The sequence below is a fragment of the Aythya fuligula genome, chromosome 5 (assembly GCF_009819795.1).
Source record: "Aythya fuligula isolate bAytFul2 chromosome 5, bAytFul2.pri, whole genome shotgun sequence".
NCBI classification, from domain to species: Eukaryota; Metazoa; Chordata; class Aves; order Anseriformes; family Anatidae; genus Aythya; species Aythya fuligula.
Window position 1 is genome coordinate 45639927 of NC_045563.1, and position 22933 is coordinate 45662859.

A 22933-nucleotide genomic window follows, 5' to 3' on the forward strand; every position below is an offset into this window, starting at 1 on the left:
ATTTCCTGGGAAACGAAGGATTAAAAATACAAGTTCACTCAGTCAGGAGGCACAGAGGAAGACTGCAGAGCAGCTCTGAAAGTCAGCAATCAAAAAACCAAGCAGAAACATGATGAAACACGATGGACCGATTCAGCCACGTGAAGCATGGTAGAGTCAGAACAAGTGCTGAGGTCTCCTAATTATCCCAAATCCTACCTTCGTGTTCCCTCCTGTTCCTCAGCACTGGCTCCCGAGGATGTGCAGAGCCTCCACGAAGGAGCTCCTGCAAGGGGAGCGACAGAAAACCAGACCTGCAGGTGTCCCATCGTGGTCTCGGGGTTTGTCCAGACTACGGGAGCTGCAGGCATGTTGGGTAACATGTGGGGACCACAGACAGAACTGCTGTAGCCGAGACCCAGCTGATTCACGACACTGTGGCTTTGGTTTAAAATATAAATAATTAAATAAAATGACCTTCCCTTCAGCCCACTGGGAAAAATCCAAGCATCTCCCTTTAGTCCCCTACCATATAGCAACACAACCTCATCATTATGACTAAAACTTACTTGATATATGCTATTAAAGTGGGGGTAAGGAACAGTTATATGGCCAGCATCGCTCTGAAACAACCAATTGCTGGGAGCAACTCATGCTATCGCCCTTCTCCATCAGCCCTCATCAACCAAACAGGCCCCGACCTTTCCTTCCAAGGTGTTCAGTATCTGCCCTCCCGAGCACCAAAGACGGTGATTTTATTTCATTTTTGTCAGCCTGCTACTCTAAACATGAATTGCAGCAGCTCCAAAGCTGCTGTTTGAGCTTAATGGCCTGGTGCTATGTGTGGCCTGAGGCCTCTCCACTTATCCTCACCCCTACCTGCAGAACTTGCCCGCGGTACCTCTGCTGACTTGGTGGAGGCTGTGAGGGCAACAGATGTCCAAGCAACAACACATGTCACGGGCGCAGGTTGTTCTGTAGGAGTTAGAACAAGAAAGTGAGAAAACGGGCAGGTGATGTGAGCTGGTTCTCCTAAAAACATCGCCTTGTCTCGTGAGGTGACGCAAGCTTCCCAGCTCCTGTCACAGCATGAGCCATCTTGTGAGCCTCAAGTCAGGCTCAAGTACTACCCGTAAGACATGGAAGTGATCCCTCTAAGCCAACAGCCACCAAGAGCAGTCACATCATCTTTACCTGTGCACAACCAGATCTTTCAGAGCTTTGCTGAGGGCCTGGGGGCTCTCTTTTGGTTTAGTGTTGGTGGTGGTTTGGTTTTTGTTTTGTTTTAAAGCGAACAGAGAACAACCAAACCGTCCATTTCTCCTTAAAAGCTTGGTAAGAAGACAAAAAGATCCTTCCTTGGAAAAGCAGGATAAATGCAGAGATTAAGATTGAACTGTGATTTTTATTTATTTATTTTTTTATTTTATTTATTTTTTTATGGCCTTGCCAGTATCATCAGGCCTCCTGGAAACACACTGAAATGTGGGACTGGCTGTAAGATCTCAAACATGATTATTTGCTTTTGCAGGAGCCTGGAGGAGACACAAGTCACCAGCGAGGTTTTGGGAAGTGATGATGTACTGATGAAGGCTCCCTCCTTCATCTGGCAGCAGCAGACTTCACCAGCATTGCTGCTCATGACTCTTAAGGCATACACAGCACTTTGTCATTCTCGGACATCGTTCACACCTAACTGGAAATAAACTGCTTCCTCATTTCCCCCTTAAACCCTCTCTTATTTTCAGAAAGCAGCTCCCTGAGGACTGTGTCTGTCCCTACAACGAACCTCCAAGGCCACAGCATGGTGGAGTGGGTACGGTTCCTACATAGCTCTCATTGTTCCCACACAGGAACTTCAGCTGAAGCGTTAAAAAAAAATAAAAAATCAATGTTTGCAAAAAGCTTTTTTAAACAGAAAAAGCCCACAGAAAACCACCAGCTTGCATGTCAAACAAGCTAACTTTAACTTGAAACACTACTCGAGCAAAAATAGACGCTGCACTGTTCTGCAGGGGGAACATATTCACAGAAGAGGAAAATTCATACTTGAACAGCAGGGAAAAAGCAGCGAGCTCTGAAAGCCTGTCAACTTAGCCTCAAAATCCATCCTCAAAAACTTGGGGTAAATGAACTCCTAAATGAATTGCAGTCTGGGGCTGATTAGGATCCAGGATTTGGACTCGGAAACCCCTACCAACCATACATCTTCTGCACCATCATGCAACCATGTCCTGCTTTTACCCGCACACCCCACTCCTGTCCTGCCTCAGGTAGGACCCGCATCCCAAACCAGGGTTCAGTGGCTGGACCTGGGCTGTTGCTGTCCCAGGACAGGGAGCGAGCACGTCACACAAGCCATAAACACTTATTTACAACCCACAGGAGGATGAAGGGGCTGCTGAAGTTCTGCTGGCCTGTCACCACTGGTCATACTCTGTTCATCTTCAGCATCACACTTAGAAACATAAGCAGAAGTTCGTGTGCCTTTCTCCGCTGTCTAACACTGGGCAGAGGAATGGAGATGTGCTGCAAAGGCGCTGTTCCCAGCGGAGGCTGACATTCCACAGGCTTAATTTGTCATTATTTCCACTTACTTCTGATCAAACTCGAGATAAACTACGTCAACCCAAACAAGAATCTGACTTCACAGTCCAAAATTCTGTTCAGACAGAAAATTCACGCAGTCGGCCTTTTTTAAAGGCTCCCACATGGCTGCAAGGTCTGCAGAAGACACTGAGACCATTGTGAAAGAGTCAGTGCCCCATCTGGGCTCTAGATGACAAGTGCTTCATGCCACTTTTAGCAAGTTGTTTTTTGTTTTTTTAATTCTGCAGCACCAGAGGAACTGATGCTCTTGAAGAACACAGAAACCCAAGGAGCGCTCAGCACACTCCAAAACACCATGAATTGCCAGCTACACGAGGTCCACCCAAAGCTCTGCAGCTGCACCTAAAATGAAGCGTGCCATGCACCCACCATGGACATTTATTTGCAAAGCACCAGGTTCTGTCCCCCTGGGTGACATCCTGCTGCCTTCACGCTGCTGCTCCTGGGTGATGGATGATGGCTCCATCCTGCTGGGCACCAGCCGGCTGCGATGCTGAGCTCAGCACCACGACCTGCCTGCACCTCTCGCCCGCAGTCAAAAGCTGCCAGCAGCTCTCTGAAGCCGCGTTCGCAGCGCCACGTTGCCTCTGAAGGCAAACCACAATGCGCTGTTTCAAAGCAACCAGCTGATGAGGAACAACAATAGGCAGAAGGAAAAAAAAAAAAAGAAAGAAAACCACCTTGAACCACTCCCCCTCCTTTCTCTCACGAGAAGCTTATAGTAATTGCAAAGCATGAGAATCTGAACAAACGCCCTGCTTGGGCAACTGGGGCCATCCCCGGGAAAATATTTGCATCTAGGGGATGTGAGAGTTGTGCAACCGGCAAAGTATCAAGCCAGATAAGGCAGAGACCTTTCACTAGGCTCCAGAGAGACACACTCGTCACTCCGTGATGCTGACTCAGGCTAAGACAAGTTGCTTTAATTTTCTCTCCCTCCCTCCAGCCTTCACAGGGGAAATAATACCAGCCTACTGCTCAGGCAGTTTGAAGCCACCAGGCGCTATTTGCAGAGCTGAATCAGAAACCGAAGGAGCCATCAGTAGAAGCACGGGAAGGAAGATGGCTTCTCCATGATGGGAGCCTGGTTCCCACCCGAAAGGTCTTAAACTCGTAAGGAAATTCCTCGTGCAACAAGGTTAGCTGTGTCTGGGACACGACGTGCAGCTTTACCCATGTTCCATTATTTCCCGTGCCTAAGGCTTGATGCAGCCTTCTGAGCCCTGCTGGAGTTAGTTACACATACATCTCGTTTGGGAATTAGACCAGAGAAATTAGTTAGGAAGGTCACACAGTTACAGAAAATTGACAAAGACTGAGGGCTCCTGGCTCCTGCCGCCAGCTTTCCAGCACCAGTACACCTGCCTGTTGAGCCGGGAGAGCAAAGCAAACCCACGGCGCTAACAATCCCGTGTTAACGTCTCTTTTGGCCCTCGCTGACTTGGCTTTTTCCCCCGTGGAAGAAATAACAGAAGCAGCTACCGAAGAAGAGCTGGGAAATGGGGCAGGTCCACCAGCAACGCACCTGCTGACCTGCGGGACCCACAAACAGCAGGCAGAAGGCACAGCAAACAGCGGGAGGCGCGCAGGGAGCAGCGAGTGCCTGGTGCTGTGCCAGGCGTTGGGACACTCTTCAAACACGGCCACTATTTGTCGTGCCAAAGTTCAGAGGGGAAGGACGGCAATGAATGCAAAACACATGCTGTGGGGCTGCACTACCAGGCTCTGGGGCACCTTCCTTCGGGAATTAAAGGCTCCTGAAGGTTTTCCATACGCTCTCCGTCTCGGCTGCAGAGCCACATCCATCCCCTTGAGCAGACCTCATGCAGCCCCAGCCCTTCACATCGTGGGATGTAACGCAGAAAAGCTTGTCCTGGACACAGGCAGCTGGTTAAGAGAGCAAGGAGAGGTCAGGCACATTGCAAAGGGAGGATGAGGCACCACGTAGCAAACAATGAGGTATCTTTGCCTTCCTCTGCAGCACGCAATGGGCGCTTCCAACCTGCGGTCAGCCCGAAATTTTTCCCCTAACATACTCTCCGTGACTGCAAAGACACTGGAGCCCCTTTGACATTTTCAGGTCTCTTCATGGGCACATTACGGTTGTGACATTTGGTCTTCTACTGCACAGGGTACGTTTACTGTACAGCAATGATTTTCTGCCTTTATCAATCCAAAAAAAAAAAAAAACAACACATTCCTGTGCAGCTTTCCGAACAACACACTCCAGCTCCCTGACAGCACTTCTTGTTCGTACTGCATGGCTTCCGCAGACCCTTCAAAAACCACCCAGGGCTCCTCACCTACATGAAGAGCAGCGGCTGAGAACTGCAGTTAAAAGGCCTGGAGCAGCTGGAACACACGCACTGGCTTTCCTGAGGCTGTCCAGAACTGAACGCTGATTTACAGGTATCTGACCTCGCAGGAATTAATGCTTCAGTAAGCAGCAAGGTGGGGCACAAAGCCATGTATTTTTGGGGGGGGTCATAGGATTTGATGCTAACCACGCAGGCATGGGATAGGACAAGAAATGGGGCAGGGCAGGCTCAGTGCTGGCCGCCAGCGCAGGGACTGAGGCTGAGCTCCGCAGGCTCCTGCTGCAGCCAGCCTCCTCGCTCCCGAAACACCTGGTGCATCACGTTCCTGCCACCGGGCTAATTCTTCTCCAGGAGAAAGGCATGATGGAACAAGCGCTCCCAATCAAAGGGGAAACTCAGCCAGCGAAGAAAATCCTCCCCAGGCTACCAGGCTTTATTCCTACCTGTTGGCTCAGCTCAGGTTTGCAGTTTTTTCATGAAAGGCTCTCACCACCTCTGCCCTGCTCCCTGAAGACCACTCTGCTTTCCACAGCAACCACAAAGGCTGAGCACCAGTGGGAAGCAACCCTACAGAACCCAGCTCTGTTAACACAGCAGTGCTCCAGTGTTAAGGGGCATGGGTTTTACCCACCAAACCCCAGAGCACCCACGTTTTCTGCCCTTGTAACCTGGAGGCACCACAGGGTTAACCCCAAGTCCCCACACGGGTGTCTCAGCTCCAGATTTAGGATTTCGAGGTCTCAAGCCTCTGCTTCACAGGAGGGAGCTACTGGGAGGTATCTGCACCCCTCCAGCTCTCAGCCAGCAAGAAACTGCAATGAAACAGCTCTCAAGCAAAGCAGTAGAGGTTTACCAGGTAAGACAGCACACAGCTAAGGACAGGCTATATTCAACACTGCCTTGCTCTCTGTGCTACTTTTCCTGGCAAAACAGAGGCAGTCAAGGTGGGATTCATCTCACCTACAAGAGAGCCCATCAGCTGGAGCCTCCCTGCGATCGATGGGAAGAGACAGGCGCAATCTGTCTGCCTGCTTTCAGACATCTGCATTAGGACGAGATGAAAGCGCTCGTTTCCTCCGCCGCGCATCCACGGGGGCCGAGGGTAAGCAGCCGAGATGTGAGATGTCAACGTCTGGGCACGCAAATTGCACCCTGATGTTTCTCATCCTGCACCGAGCTCGGAAGCTTTTCAGCGAGGGACTGCACCCAACATGAAAGCACTCCCAGCCTCCGAGGCCTGGAGGTAACACCACACTTCAAACGGCAGGAGAGAGACCGATACTCTCGAGTATCTACCGCAGAGACAGCTCCGCAGCGCTTTTCCCTGGAACGATATTCCAAGTGGATGCAAGGCGTTTCGGGGGCCGCTGGGCTGCCGACGAGGAGGCAGAGCTGCAGGTCTCAACCCGCCTCTGTGCCAGCAGAAGAAGGGGAAGCGTCCCAGGAGCCAAACGTTCGGTGCTGTGAGAACTGCAGAGCCTGGCGAGGCTGCAGCTTTCACTTTACACCCCAAAACAGGCACTGGGGCTGTCAGGGAAGGATGCACACACACAGAGGGGCTCAGGGACAGACACAGGGGACAGGGAAGGAAAAAAGACCTGTGCCATCTGCGTGCGCCACGGGCAGATTTGGGATTTGCAGAGCAGTCTCGAGGATTCTCTGTTTCGTGATTTCTGATATATGATCCTTTGGGGCTGGCAACGCCGGGGTTTGATGCAGACAAATGCTAAATAATGAGTCTGGGGGCAGAAAGCCAAAGCAGAGAGCACACATTAAATGGAGCTGTCACGCTGCTAGACTGGCCGAGGAGAGATTGAGGAGTTATTGTAAGATTTGTGAAGCCATCAGCCCTGGTGCTACAGAAAATAAGAAAATTAGGCTCAAAGAGGGACTGCAGGCAGAATAACTTCCCTGACAGCAGGATAAATGAGGAATAAGTTGCTACAAAAAGCCCTCAAATCAAACAGGGGAAAAAAGCATGGAAGAGCCTGCACAACATTTACCTACAGTGGAACTGAACTGAAGGGTTCAGAAAACAAAAAGATGTTCAAATTAGCTCCCTGAAAAGATGATTTATAGTTGGCAGAGCTTTTTCTTCTGCATCCACTCCACTGTACACCTACAATGGGGTCTGCAGGCTCCCACCTCAGATTTCAGCCATCATCTCCGTGCACCCTCATCCCAACAGGTACCTGCTCCCGCTGCTTGTCCTGCTCCACGTATCCGCTGCCAGCCACAGCAGGAGCCCTCTGACTATTTTGATTTTTTGTTGTTGTTGTTGTTGTTTTTGTCTCCCCCTCCCTGGGGATATTTACTAAAGCTGCGTCCTGAATGAGCTTGTTCTAGAGGCAGGCTTTGAAACAAAGATGAAAACCCAAACTGTCCTAAGAGATGCCGCTCCGACTGCCGGCCCATGCTCGCTGCAGCTCGCAGAGCTTTTCAGCCGACTTCAGCAGAATTTGAGCAAGACCTTGTAACCCTGTCGCAATGCAATCGCCAAGTCCTGCCAAAAACCATGTGCTCACTAGCATGCTCTGAAAAACCCCAACCCCCCTGTTACGCACTCAGCTTTCCCTCTCCTCACCAGGAGTTCTCACTTCGGACAAGGCTGGTTTTGAGGGCCGCAAACTGGCCTACAGAACCAACTCCGGACTTCTTTATTCAGAACTGGACACCTCTGCTCCAAAACTCCTGCTGGATTTCTGTTGTTGTCTTAAAAGAGCCCTGCGATTGCCTTGTTTTCTCTTTAAAGCATAGAGATTGCAGGGAGAGAAGCTGCACCCATGCGCTGTAACTGCAGCTCCCAGTCAGCTGTCCTGCGCCTTCAGCAGCCCCTAGCCAGGGACTGGAGCATACAGCGACTTCCCCAGGCGTTAGACTGTGCAGATCTGACCCGCCGTGCCACCATTTATCACCAAAACCAGTAATAATTCATTCCTGCAGAGCATAAAATGAACCAACTGGCTTCCACCTGGAGCTACTGCACGGAAGACTGGGGCCTGGAGGGTTTCCCAACAGCAGCAGCAGCAGCACTGTGTATTTTTAAAGCACTGGCTTGTGTCAGATATTGCAGAACCACCAGGCTGGCTCTCTGAAATCCTGTCTCCACGCCTGCTCTCTGCCAACGGGGAGCTTGCTGTACTGCAGGCTCAGCAGGCAGGGACCTGCTGCTTGTGTTTTCCCAGAGAGCGGCTCCTGAATCACGCTGCCCCTAATTCCGAGCAGGCAGGACGGGTCTCAGAAGCACGGATGCAGCCTCAGCCCTTTCATCCATTTCCAGCAGCAAGAGCTAGTCTTAATTTTCTATCTGCAGGCACACCAAAGGATTCGTCCTTTATGTGTGTTCAGCAATGCAAGCTCCCAGAGACACAGCCTGGCTCGTGACGTGCTGCAATCCTCCACCTTTCCCTCCCAATCCATCTGATCTCCAGAGGACAGGAGGGTCTTCTCCTCGCCTGCCTCGGAGCACCTCCACAAACACCTCCCTGGCATCTCCTGCCTGCCACTCCAGCCGAACAGCCTCCCGTTACTCACCTCCTCTCCTGAGCAGCTTTATCATCTGCTCCTCTACGGTTTCCCTGAATTACCCCAGAGGTGACCGTATTTCAGTGGCAAATTAAACTGTCACAATACATTCCTTTCTACACTGTTTTTTAAAATATGTGAGCCCTGGCTGCAGGAGAATTGTTTTGGATAGATTAGATTAGGTGCCTGGGAAACGAGTTCAAAAAAAAAAAAAAAAAGCATAAAGGTTTTTTGCTTCTCAAAGAAATCTACCTCTCCCTCCACCACCATCCCACCCCCCAGGAAGTTTTTTTATCCTAAAATACCTCATCAATTAACTGCATCTGGTGTTTTAGATCCACTGTTCTTTCCATGAAAAGTGCCTCAGAGCAGCTGACGAAAGAGAGATGGCTCATTTCAGAATTACCTGCTGCAAGCAGAAATCAAGATCCAAAAGCTCTCTGAGTTTTTAATCGAGCCTTCCTCTTCTCCCCATCCAGAGGGCTACCACATTTCTTGTCAATTACTCAAGTTTTCTCACTATTTTCCAACCCACAACAGGCCAAGACACTTGGGTTTACTATGGGGTATCAACTTATTCCTGAAGACACGATGCCACTTACAGCTTTGAAGATTTACATGGAAGGGACATTCACATCTGTTTGAAGACCTGATATCAAAAATATTTAAAAATAAAACCCCGCTTTCTTGAGGCTCTTTGTGGGGAGAAAGCCTTTCACTCCATCTCACCCTCTAGCGTCTTTCAAAGAAACTCCTCCATGGAGGCCAAAGCTGGGCTGCAGTGGTATGACCAAGAGAAGCCCATGCTGCAGCTCCAAGGCACCACCAGCAGTGGCTGAGATGAAGTGACAGCATTTTCAGCCTTCTGCACCTGAAGACATCTCTAACTAGGTGCCGGAAACCTTCGATCCCTGATCCCTTGACACCGGTCGTATCGCAGGGATGGGAACGCAGAACTGACACAGCACCAGGCAACACGTTTGCATTGACCTTGCCAACGGGGTCTGCCTGCTGCAAAGCAGAGCCTGTCTGTCCACGGCAGGAGCCCAGCAGTACCTGCAATGAGCTACCTGGTCAGATACGGATGCAAGGGGAGACCAGAGAAAAGTCAGTTACAGAATTAGCACACACCTAAGCTGGAGTCTGTCTCGCTTGCCTCCAAGCGACTGATGTTTTACCTATTTACACTGAAAAGGTTGTCTTCTCAAGCCCACCCTTCTTTTTCTAGAAGATGAATTCTAGCGCCTTGTGTAACACCAAGCGCTCTGACCTCTCTTTCTTGCTCTAACAAAGCCAGACACAGAGAAAGAGCACACATGCTACTGTCACTGCAGAAATACACGAGCCAGTGCCACACCAGGAGGCTGCTGCAGCAGCTAGCTGGGTAATGAAAAGGACAAGCGACTAAATAAATCACTTGCAGCCTAATTTCATATGTTCAGACCTATTTTATACACACTCCTCTTTGGTTCAGAGAAGACTGTGAATGGAGCTGGATGCAAACCACAGAAGGGCTGAAGATGGTGCGAAGGAGGCATCAGAGCAGACCGGGCACTGGAGCAAGCCCTGACTGCCTGACACTCCAGCTGATGAACCGAGTTCGCTTCTCAACGAGCCTCCCAGCAAGATCCCGACTCGCTTCAGGCCTAAGTGCTTGCAGTGAGACTCTCCTTAGAAGACTCTTCACTGGAGCCTGCTTTTCTCAGGGAGACCCTTGGCTGGCCACATTCTGATTCAGCCTGGACTGGCAGGAAAGCTCTCGGCCCACGTCATGCAGCAGGCTTGGGGATGCCTTCTTCCACAGATCTCTTCTTTCACTCCTCGCCTCTCCTCCTACAGGGCTGTGTTGAAGAACAACTTGAGGGAAAGCAGGAGAAGTGCCCAACCCCATCGTGCACAGGGGCTCCTCTCATTTCACTCCTGCTCCCTGACTTTTTAGATCTCACTCACCGCCTTCTCCCACTGCCAGAGCATCCTCCTCTTCGTTTCACAGGTCACAGCTCCTCCCCAGTGTCTGCTGCTCTCCAAGGATGCTAAACAAGCAGATGATGTACAGGCATCTTCCCCGAGAACTGTAGCTGTGGCAATGTCTCTTTTTTGCATTTGTCAAGTTACCGCTCCCACACGCATCTAAATTCAGCTCCATCAGCTCCTGAATTTAACTTAAATGTGAGCAGCCTGATTTGTAATGGGCTTAGCTATGCAAAAGGAAAAACCCACTTACAGATGTGCCCGGCACTGTGTTATGCAAGTACCTATCCTCTTGCTGCCTCTGCCTTACCAGAGCACCCTCAGACAGGACATCCCCCTTTTTTAGGGGACATTCTGCACTGAGCCACCCAGCACCCTGCTAGGCATCACTCCCAACAAAGCAGAGGGTCCAGGGAGAGACAGCAACAAGCTCAGCCAAGAGCAACGAGTGAGCCAGGGCTCCTGGGTCCTCAGCCTTGCGCTTTACCCACCGAGCCCTCTGTCAGCACTGGCTCTGGCGAGATGGATGGCATTCAGGGATCGCACTTCACCGTCAGACAGACGCCACGGGCAGGTCGTGCATTAAGGCGGGGGTATCGCAGCCAGCATGGAAAGAGCATTCTCTCTGACGGGAGACAGACCATCCTACTAAAATTTAAAGCTAGATTCCGGCTGCAAGGAGTTGGTGATTCCAGTTTTGCTTTGCCTGAACGAGTCATTAATCAGCGCTGGTTTTCATGAGACCAAGAAACAGGCGGCAAGGACAGGGAATCGAACAGATAATCACGAAGCATTTTCCTTTGGATAGCTATCATGCTAAACTAACATCACCAGCTTTCTTCTCTCCCCACAGCAAATCAACTGCACAGCAAATCAACAGCACTCCTCCTGGCCTCCTCCTCCCCGGTCAGTCGTGCTTTGTAACTGCAGGCTGCCCGGGCTGCTCCCTGCACAGCGCACTCGAGTGTTATCCAGGGCACTGCACACAACCCAGAGGCACGGCGTAACTCACCTCCAGCAGAGACCTTTCCTCCTGGAACGAGAGGGCGTCATCGCGCAGCTCCTAGCACCGAAGCAGGGAACTGTGACATCCGTGCCTTAGCTCATTCGCTGCAGCACCACCACTGCAATCATCAGCGGAGACAAATCACTCGCTCTGAACGCTTCCATCACTTGCCTCTAGACTGTCTGAGCTTTGCTGCCAAGGCAAGACAAATTTCCTCCCCTGAAATGCATCGCTTTCTATTCCTCGCATTGTTTTCAAGAATATTCTCTGTAGATTTCATCAAAAAAAAAAAAAAAGTATTATCCATAACAGCATGCTCTTTTTTAGGACACTTTAATCTTTTAATACTGGATCTGCTAAGGTGAATATTCTGCTTGGTCAGGCACAATAACCTGCTCGCCTCCTGCCACTAAACCAACCAACCTGACACCCAGGCTCTGAAAAGTAACAATAAGGGAGAAAACTTCCAGTGCCCTAATAAATCCTCCTGCCCTACTGAAAGACACCTCCCGGATGTAACCTCGGAGGGCAGGAAAGGGAGGAACGACGATGCCGAGAGCAGGGAACCAGGAGGTCCAGGAGGGGTGATGGGGGTATGTCAGGCAGCAGATGGAAACAGATTGCATAAGGATACAAAAACAAAGAAGAAAGTCTGCCATTTGGTCCTAGTCATTCTCTTAGGATACAAAGATATTGAGATATTTAGTCAAAATCGCTTCAAAAAAATAAAAAGGCATAGGGGAAAAATAAATGGCAAGAATGAGAGCTGGAAGAAAACTCCATAATTGCAGAAACACCCTTCTCACAGCAGCCAGAAAGTCAGGGGAGAGCTAGAGGAGCATCACCACTGAGCAAACATCTTCATATTCCTACACAGACACTGCCTTTGGTTCAGCTGGCTAGGAGTGTTCAGTAAAATCTCCACCAAGGTGGAAAAAAAAAGGGGAAGATGGTTAATTTAGACCAAACAAGCATGAAAAGAGAGGCAGAAGAAAGAATGAAAGAAAAACGATGACAGAGAAGTGAAAACACTACAGGGAAAGGAGAAAGGGGAAGGAAAAATGAAGTGAAACAAATACTGAGAACAGCTCAGGGAAAGAGAAACCACGAAGGAGTGGAGTGAAACTGGAAGGGAAAGATAAGAAGAGAAAGAGGAATGTGACACGGCAGAGCAGTTGACTTGCACTTAGCAAATAAATCATTTGTTTAATCTCATCTGTATTTGTCAAATAATTTATTTGATTAATACTCTTCCGTGGTCTTCAACCAGCTATAAAAGGGATCAAATACCGTTTCATAAATGTACTTGCTAGATTAATACAGGTAACACTGAGTATCTTCTACATTTTTATCTGCTGCCTATCAAGCTCTGGTTGTAAGCTTACACTTCAAAACTATTATGTAGAAAGCTGATAATAAATTACAATTAGATAAGCGTGCTCAGAGCACAACCATTTTGCTTTCCTAGGCTGCCAGAAGCAGTGGCACAGCGTGTCTGGGAAGATGGCAGGCGAGACGGGCCCTGGCTGGCACTCCTGCCTCTTCCCTTTTTCAGCAACCTTCCCCCCCAAAATCGCTCTGCACGGGGTAGTTTTTGTCTCTGTTTTCATTGTGTGTACTATTCCCCCGTATTCAACTTCAGAAAGCTCTTTTAAGTCAAGAACATGAAGTTTTTGGTCTGGGTTACAAACATGGGGAGAACCGACCCCGTATTAGCAGGAGGGTGAATTTGGAGCGAGGGGTGTCAGTGCTGCACGGCTGCGTCTCAGGAAGCAAAGTTTAGAAAATTAGCTTTGCTTCTCCCAAAGGCAAGGCAAGTTGGGCGAAAGCGATGTGGAAAACGATGCACCAGTACCTCTCCTCACCCCCCCACCCTGGAGGCCACGGGATGCTGCTCCCACCACACGTTCACCACCTCCCGGAGCCGAGCAGCAGATTTACAAGAGAACCACCCCGAGGGTAGCTCCCCGGGGCTCTCCGCCAGGCAGAAAAGCGCCCCTCGGGTCTCCAGCCTTGTTTAAATATTGCCGCATAAGCGATACCCCCGAGCTGAGCTAATTATTGCTAATTACAGGATCGTTCGAATGTAAACATAGAAGGTAGGACCGTGCACGCTTCGCCGCTCGTTTGTTCGCCGAGACTAAAAGGTGGCGTGCTGACAGCTCCCACCCCAGCCCGCTCCTTCACGGGGAAAACAGCCGTCAGTCTCCAGGCCCACCGAGGAGACCGAGCAGGGAATTCAATCAGCATCAGCCGCCCTGGTGCTGAAATGAAGCAGCTCGCGTGTTATTAATCACGCTGGGAAGGCGCTGGAGGAGCGGAAAGAAAGGAGTGGCGAGGCTGGGTGCACGGAGGGGGGACACACACAGACTCTGTTACAAACACCTGGGAAAATCGTGCAAGGCCCCGGCAGTAAAAGCAAAATACTCGGGAGCTCTGCGAGGACAGAGAGGGCAGCAGCTCTGACCAGGGAAAACCAGCGCCCACCAGCCTTACAACTGATGCTCTGGTCTCCGAGGCAGGCAATTCCTCAGCGATTTCGGGTCAGACTTTGCAGAAGAGCCTAACCCCCAGTAACTGCTCAGTTAAGGCAGCACGAAGCCCCATGGGCTCTCTGCTGCTCAGTCCCTCCTCCAAGGTGCACGACCCAGCGATGCCACCCAAGCGGGGCTAAGTCACAACAAAGCCACCCGGGGTTTGTACCCGGCCTGCACCTTACAGGGCTGCCCGGGAGCAACTCTGTGCACCGCAGGCTGACGAGACACCACTCAGGCCATTTAAGCAGAGCAGCTGTGCCTACCACACACCGACCTTCGAGCTGCTTTCAGCCTTTCTGCCATCACTCCCGAGTTCACCAGTCCTCTCCAATTGCTCGGCGGCTCTTTTGTCCATGGGCATGCCCCACAACACACGTCCAGGAACCAGGTGGGCTGAGCTGCAGGGGTGCCCCCCTGCAGAGCCGGGTGTCCCTTGGATTAACGGAGGTGCCGGTGGCCCCATAGCACAGGGCACCTTGCCCCACGTACCTGCGCCCCCGCCACCTGCATGCGGCCCTATGGCATGGGGCAGCGCTCCGGGGGGTGCCCGGGGGGGGCGGCAGGGGGACAAGGGATGGGCAAGGGGGGACGAGGGATGGGGACAGGGGGCAGGCGAGGGGAAGGGGCACAGGCAGGGGGGGCTAGGGACGGGCAAGGGGGGTCGGGGGCCGAGCCGTGCTGCTGTGGGGCCACCCCCGGGGCTCGGCAGAGGGCGGGCAGGCAGCGGGGGGCTGCGGCTCGGTGCCCCCCGCTCCCCCCGGGGCCGGGGACACCCCAAAACCCCCGACCAGCGGTACCGGGCGGGGGCGGCCGCCCCGCTAACAGGTGGCTGCGGCTGTGCCCGGCCGCTGGGCGCTGCCCACACCCCCTCCGGGTCCCTACCACCGCCCCCCGGTCCCTGCCACCCCCCTCCCCTGTCCCTGCCCCCCTCCCCGGTCACTCACCGGCTCGCCCCCCCCTCCCCCGCGCCACGGAGGGATGCGCGGAGCGGAAGTTTGCGGCGGAATAACGACGGCTTTCTTCGCAAAACGCCCCGAGAGCCGAGCAAGCCGGGGCGGGGAGGAGGGGGGGGGGGTGCCCTCAGCCGTGCGTCGGGCCGGCGGCGAGGTGAAGTTTCCACCGCGGTGGTGGAGGCGCCCCCGGTGCGCAGCGCCCCCCCCGCATTGGCACCGGGCGCCGGGGCGCTCCGCCGCCGCCGCCCGGACAATGCGCGGCCGGGCGGGGGGAGCCGAGCCCCGCCGAACCCAGCCGAACCCAGCCGAGCGGAGCCGAGCGCGGCCGAACCCTGCCGAACCCAGCCGAAGCGCGCCCCGGCACACGCCCAGCTCCCCCCCCCCGTCTCCCAACGCACACGCAAGTCCCGCCCAGCTGTCACTCACCGCCGCCCGACGCTTCTGATAGGTCCCCCCCGCCGCCACCGCCCTCCCCGTGGGCTGCGCCGCCTGTCAATCACGCGCCGCCGGCCCGCCCCCCCCCGCCGAGGACTGGGAGCGGGGCGGTGGCGCTGTGAGGCCGCCCTGAGGCGCGGCCCCGGGGCGGCGGGGGGGAACCGCACACGACGCCCGCCGGCCCTCCTCAGGGCTCCGCCATCGCTCGGGGAAGGCTGCGGGTGCCCCCCCCGGCGCCCAGCGAAAGCCCCGGTGAGGGGCGAGTGCCCCACAGCCGTTGTTGCCCTTCCCTCGGCCTCGCCGCCTGCCGTCGGGTTTCCCCCGCAGGGCTTGGCCCCGGCGGTGGTGGTGCCGGGGGAGATGGGGCTCGGTCACGGGCAGCCGCCCTGCGGCCTGCCGGCACCCGGTGTGCTCGGGCAGCCCGCCCGGTGAGGGCTGGGGGAGCCGCCGGGCTGTTACCGGCCCCTAGGTGGTAGCCTGAAGGCTAAACCCGACACACAGGGCGCTTAAATCGCTCCTGGACATGTCTAGGGAACACACAGCTCCAAAATGGTCCAGGAGCCACATAGGCAGGTCATCAAAGCACAGATAGATGAGCTGGTTCAGCACAAAGACAGCTGAGGTACATGCTAGGCAAACATAAAATACTCAGGTTTCATGTCTGCATGTGGTGAGCGGCTCTGTCTGACCCTACCTGGGTCCCACAAGCAGCACGGTTAGATCTGAGCTTGTAAACCCGATGGGCACGGCTTCCTTCTGTGCACCCAGCTGTGCCAACACACCATTTGTGTCCTGTCCCAGCACACCTATATTATCTAATGCTTTTGTCAGACACTGCAATTCCCCTGCTGCTGCGGAAAGTGAGCAGCAGATCGTAACACCTCGCAAGCCGGGAGCATGCAGAAGGATCACGCTTTGAGGCAGGACAGTGCGATATTCCTGCATGAAGCCTGTGTTCTAGCGCTGGAAAAACACCGCTCGCTCTGATGTAATTTTCAACCGCATCACCACAATTTATTGTTTCCATTAGAAAGGTATCTAGTAATCTGAAAATTGATCTAGAAACCATTGTTCTAGATACTACAGTTGACACACAATAAAAAGAAAGCTCGTGCCCTGCAGAGCTCATAGCTGGAATAGATTAAGCAAGTTCTGAGGACACCCGTCGAGAAGCCGTGCAGGTTTTTTCAGGTCTCGTAGCCATGTGTTGCACCAGCACAAGCAAACCTGCCAGAGCACTTTCTAAAAGCCAGAACGCAAACAGACGGGTCCAAACGAACAGGGCGAAGCTTTGACTTACTTTGAGAGTTGTTTGCTTGCTCCTAACAAGCCCTCCCGGTTCTGAACGACCTCTCGCTTCTCCACAAAAGCAAGGACCGCAGCTCGCAGGAACACGGCATCTCTCCCGAGCAAGCCAACGGCAGGAGCAGCAGCGAACACAAAGGTGATGGGTTTCTCCACAGGCAGCCACACGTACGCACAGCGCACCGCCTCTCCGCCCTGCCTGTCTCGTCTTGTCTCACCACTTTCTGGTGAGCAGGCAGGGTACTGGGGCATGCAGAAATCTTGCCTTTTGAAGCACCCTGAAAGCAGGGTTGTATTTTTCAGTACCTATGTGGCCCAGAAGAACTGATCGGGGAGCAAAAACCAAACAAGTAGTGTAATAGACACAGCTATGGGTGAACTTCAGTTTCACGCCTCTTGGGCTTCTCAGTGACCTACAAGAACCGAGAAGCACCAGGAGACGGGACTGAAACTGCCTCTTGCTCATTCCTCAATGCCAGATCACATCAGGATGTAAGATACCTGAGGACTATTTTTTGTTGGCGGCCTGCTGGAAGACAGAGGCATAATCATCCATCGGTGAGTCATAACCACACAATCGCATAGGGATGATGACATAAACTTGTGAAGACACAGAGCGTGATACAGCTTAAATATGTCTCCCTGCCCCCCGTTTTGTTGTTGTTCTTGCTGGTTTTGATAAAAAGGCAAAATACTGGGATAAGACCCTGAGTTGCTGCAAACCAACGCAGCTTTTGGCAAAGCCGACAGATTTACACTTGCTTAGGATATAGCCTGATCTACAGACAGAATCCTCTTTTTTTCCTTTGTGGCAAACTTCAAGGAGGACAAAGAGAAATATGCACCTCTCTAGAAATCCTGCAGAGATACAAACCACTGCAAGCCTTGCTTGACAGGAAAGGAAGGCTAGTCTAATACTGGGCCTACTGACACAGTGCAATAAAAAGGAGATGGGGAGAATCTCACAAGAGCCTTACTGCCACAGAAATACTGTCAAAACAGAATCTGCAGTGAGGTTGAAAAGCTGCTCTGTCATTCTGATGCCTTCATTTTTTCATGATCATCTTCACCAAACTGTATATAGCATGCAAGCGGGAGGCCTTATCTCATAGCCTTGCTTCTCCCATCAATATTAGTATGACTTGTTAAAACAGCAGTCTAAATTCAGTCCTGGAAACATACATCACTGATTTTTGTAAGTGCTATGACCCCCAAAATAATCGTAATTCCCTCTTTAACCTCTGCAAGAAGAGACTTAGCATGACATGCAAACGTACAAACACAAGTTTGTGACAGACAAACTTAGGCCGCAAGCTTCCATAATAACTGAGCTTGCACATCAGCTATAGGTCAAGGCTATCCCCCAAAATTTGGGGATGTTAATCTATTTTACGGATTTTTCTACTAGAAACACCCAGGTAATTGCCAAGTTGAACTAACCTCTCTTTTGCCCTTAAAAAAAAAAAAAAAAAAAAAAAAAAAAAAAAAAAAACTAGTTTTGCTGTTTTTGTTTGTTTGTTTGTTTGTTTGTTTGTTTTAGCTTCACAAGGATATTTGTTTAAATATATCCAGATTTTGCTCTCAGCTCTACCATTTTTCACCAAGAAAAACTGAAGGGTATATCAATTCTCAGCAGGCACAGAGGGTAGATGAGTGGTGTCAAGTTGCTTTTGTTGTTCTCCTGTGTCTTCTGTCACTTTGCCATATCCACATTTTCACCTAGCTGTGTTCTAATTATGCAGACTACTTCCTGGTTCTTTCTGTAGCTTTTGAGCTCTGGCTACATTCAGGTAGTCTATTTTCCTGGATGCATATTTTCTTCTGTGTAATTGAAACTTTCTTGAAGTGTTTGCAAGGAAGACTATAGCATTCTGCTCTCCTTATCATTGTCTGAGCGCGTACTGAGAAAAACAGAGGATCTGGTGAACTCTGCTTTCCCACAGCACCATACTCTTCATGATTTTTTAATTTATTCCTTCTGCAGCTACACCAGACTCAATACACCTGCAAGTACTTTTCCTGTACTAGGATGTTTTCCTTGCTCTTCTCTCCCTGAGCATAGGGGATGAGTAATGTGATGGCACAAAGCAAACTGATACATGAGAGAGTTTTAAAACTTTAAGTTTTCTAGGGAATGCAAATTGTTTCCTTTTCATATCTGACAATGCAACACAAGTAACTTGTCATGGCAACCGATTTATGAAACAAACAAACAAACAAAAAAAAGATCATTACAAGGTGGTTTGTTGCTATAGCAAGGGAAGAAGCTGAGACCTTATCCTTTCTGTTCACTGGTGAGCTGCACATCATCTAGGTAACAGAACTTGTCAGTAGAAGTTTATACTGTAAACTTATTTATATAACCTTATGTTATATGTGGCAGCACCTCTGTCAGCCTCCCTGATACTTGGACCAAAACCGAAGTGCAGTCAGAAGGAAAGAAGGAAGTGTTCAAAAGAATTGAAACAAAGCTGGATTCTCAGAAACACAAGGCCTATTCCATTTCCGCAGCAAGTGATGCAACTCTGCAGATGCCAGTAAGGGATGAACCTATTTCTACTGAAATTAATTTGGCTTCAATTCTTTGGCAGTTGCCATTCTTTTCCCAATTGCTTTTAAGGGGAAAACTCTTCTCTGCAGATCTGGGAGTATTCTGGAGTTACCTGGGACAGAGGATGGAATAGGCTCCCAGTCCATGTTCAAACCCACTCTCTTTAAAGGGATGCTTCAGGGAAGGGCAGACCGCTCTGTATGTGCAGGTGTTCATAGAAGCCAGTGGAGCTACCCTGCACTTAAGGTAGGCTCATTTGTAAACCTCGAGTAGGTCTAGAACACACACAAAAAAGTTTGCTTTATGCCTGAGCTGGAAAGGATGCCTTCTGGGGGATAGCCTTGAAAAATGAAAGAAAACCTGAAAGTTTCTTAATCCCTAGGCTACTGATGTGAGCTACAAGCAACACAGCTCCAACCGAGTGATAGAATAAAGCATATGCTCTCCCTTTCTATTTTAAAAACACTCTCTCGCAGTTAAAGTTTAGCCTGTTGATGTAGTAGTAAAGTGGTCCAGCATGAGAAATGGCAGCCAGCCTTCTGAGCTGCCTGGGGACTTAAAGATAAAACTGTTGTAACTCCCGGACAATCCTTGTCTTAACTTCCTGATGAGGTTGTGGAGAAAATACTGCTGGATCACAAGCCCCAACAATAGCACGACTTGGAAAGCAGCCTTTGAGAGAAGTGCTTAATGTATCAGATAAATCTATATGGGGATGCAAGGCTATAGCTTACTCCTGACAATGAATTGTTGTGCTGTGAATGACTGGCTATAAAAACACTATGGGGAAAATCTGAGTCTTCTGCAGCACAAAGAAACCAGGAGGTAAATGAAAGTCATTAATTACAGAAGAAAATGCATGCTAAAACTATTCAACGCTATAATTTAACACAGTGTTCTAGAGAATGGAAGAAGTCTGTCATCTAATCCTTACTGCAGATTGCACCAAAAGATACCACAAGTGTGAACTTCTGCCATCGTCCCAAGGGGCTGGGACGCACAGAGACACCTGAAACTTGGAAGCAGAAGTCCAGCTGAGATACAAGACAGAGGAAGAAAGAAGACCAGTGAGTCCTGGTTTCTTTTTTTTTTTTTTAAGACAGATACTGAGCAGAACTAGACAGATTTCCTGTACTAATTAATTAACAAAACCAAACTCTGAACTAATTAATCAACCCAAATCAGTTAGCAAAACCTTCCTCGCATACCATCTCCAAAAATATTGCATTGCTTCAGATGACCCAACTGGTGGCTGGGCCTACTGTATTTTTAATCCTAACAATAACAGCATTAAGGTTGGATTTAATTCTACTAAATAAAGTACTCAAGCTTCTTTTAATCAAACCATTTGAAACATTGCAGAAGATTCTGGGTGGACAGAGCAAAATCATTGATCTCAGAGAGTAATCTAATCCATGTCACAAACTTTCTCATCATGGATTTTCTTTTTGAAATAAACAAAGAATTGAGGCAGTGCCTTGCCGGGTACTCCCAAGGACCCAAGCTCCCCCAGAGAAAGAGAAAGATTCCTATTGACTAAATGGATTTTGCTACCAGTCGGATTTGATCAATTATAAACTGAAAATAGAAACTCACAGACATGAGATGCTCTAGAATCGCAGAAGAAAAAGGCTTTGTAGTCAGAGCTTGGACATGGAAGGTGTGTTCCACAGTTTAAGAATACAAACAACTGCTGATTCCTTTTTTCTATTTAAAACAAACAAACAAACAAAAATACACAAAAATGGACATCATTCAAAGACTGGTCACTTTTAATGGGCCAGTCTCCTTGTAGAGACACTGTAGGAATGAACAATTGTATCTCCCTACGCATGACAGGTAGTAGTTATTAATGTGAAACCCTCACCTGGGACGATGGTGGTGTGTCTAGACATCAAATTATGCTGGCGATGGAGAGAGATGAGTTGTAAATCATATCCATATAGGTCAGAGGCTGTATTTAGAAGTAGTGGTGCTCTCTACCAGTTGCAGCCTGATGCGAAGCACACTGCCCTCTACAGAAAGCGTCCCATTTGTTCCTGTGGGTGCTTAAGTCCCTAGCAAATGTTGATTTTTTGACTTTTTTGCATGGGTTATAGCTGATTGTACAATGAGTTGAGAGCCTGAGTTACTTAGAAATGACACAGATTCCTCTATGAGATGTCCCTGCCTGACCAAGAGGGACCAGGGCTGATACGTGTCCTGTGTCCACTTCCACGCAACCCCAGGCCTCTCTGCCAAGACTGCCAGGGTAGATCAGCAAAGGTCAAATAGGGTACGAGGTCTGCTAATGGAGAAATCTGCAAGTTAGGAGCCATGCTGACTTTCCTGGCAGCGGTTTGCTGGCACGTGTGCAAGAGCTTTTGTTAGCTGTCAGCATGAGTTGAACGTCAATCATTCTCTTGGACCCTGATCCTCAGATCACTGTACTCTGAGGGAGGTTTTTGCCCTCATCTTCACACAGCAGCAGCTCAGGTCTCTGGAAACAGAAAACCCTACTTCTTTTTTTTTTCTTTTTCTTTTTCTTTTTCTTTTTTTCTTTTCTTTTTTTTTTTTTTTCCTTCTTTCTAACAAGCCCTTGCAATACTTAGGCCCCTTGTGATTTTCATTTTCAGACCCTATGGAGACGTTTGAACACTGGCACACCAGCAGTTTCTTTATGGGACGGTTCGAATCACTTCCCATGCTCTGGGTCATCTATGTCACTTTTGCTGGCAGGAGCCAGATTTCCAGGCGTGGAAACCAGATGAGTTGCTAAGGGATGTCTTGCTCTCTCTGTCATTTCTGTATTCACTGATGTGCAACAGATTTATCTTTGTGTAGTTTGTCTGCTTCTCTGTAGCAGATGACTTTGTACTTAAGTCTGAGAGACCATCCCACATGCACTCCTGGACAAGACATTCTCATTCTTTTTGAAAAAATCTTCTTACTCCTTTGTCAACTAATGCTGATTTCCCTTCAGTGTTGGGGAACAATTGTTAATTACATCTGTTTCTCACAGAAATTTCAAAGCAATGTTGCGCAGCATGATTCGAGTATGTACACATGGTAAAAATAGAAAGAATTAAAGACATTTGTGTTTATCCTGTTAAACTACTGGTTTCTTTCCCTTTGATTGCTTTTTAATGTGCTGGCTGCACATTGTCTCTATTCCTGCCACGCATCCTTCCTTCACATCATGAGAGTCAAGCTGCTGACACTTTTCTTTTCTGTCACATCTTCCATTAAAGTTTGTTTTTCCTTCCATAAGGATCCTTCCATAAGGATCCCCAAACCTCTGTGCCCACCATTTCCATCTGCCCCTTCATCCTCTTCAGTGATTACCTAAAATCTGCACTGGCCTCAGACTCCACCTTACTTACAGCAAAGGCAGACTTTCCTGCAGTGCAGCCACTTGCCACCACAGCTAGAGAACCCACGTTATACTGCTCCCTGTGAGCTAAACGTTTTTGAAGTTAGACCTCCTGTAAGATTCCTAAGTCAAGATGTCCTAATCAACGTGTAGTGCATTTCTTCTTTGGCCTCAGACTCTTGGCATTGCCCTTCCTACTTCCAGTCAATGTACTTAAGTTGGGAAAATAGTGAGACTGATGTACTGTAACACCAATTAGAAATGTGCGAATCCAAGTGATTGACTGAATTTTAGCCATTGACTACGAAAACATGAGTAAGCTAACATTAATCTACAGATGTTGTATTAACACTGAGGGATTTCCCAGCCCTCATTAGCAATACACTTTGAT

At 49.8% G+C, this 22933-nt stretch overlaps 1 protein-coding gene across 1 annotated transcript in view; it reads right to left on the minus strand.

Moving 5' to 3' along the window:
• The window catches only part of HRAS (HRas proto-oncogene, GTPase), a 35641-nt gene extending 20398 nt beyond the window's left edge, over window positions 1-15243 (minus strand). The window contains exon 1 of the mRNA XM_032188940.1: window positions 14891-15243. The gene's annotated coding sequence lies outside the window, so the exon portion shown is untranslated. The remainder of the gene's footprint in view (window positions 1-14890) is intronic.
• Window positions 15244-22933: the final 7690 nt, after the last annotated feature.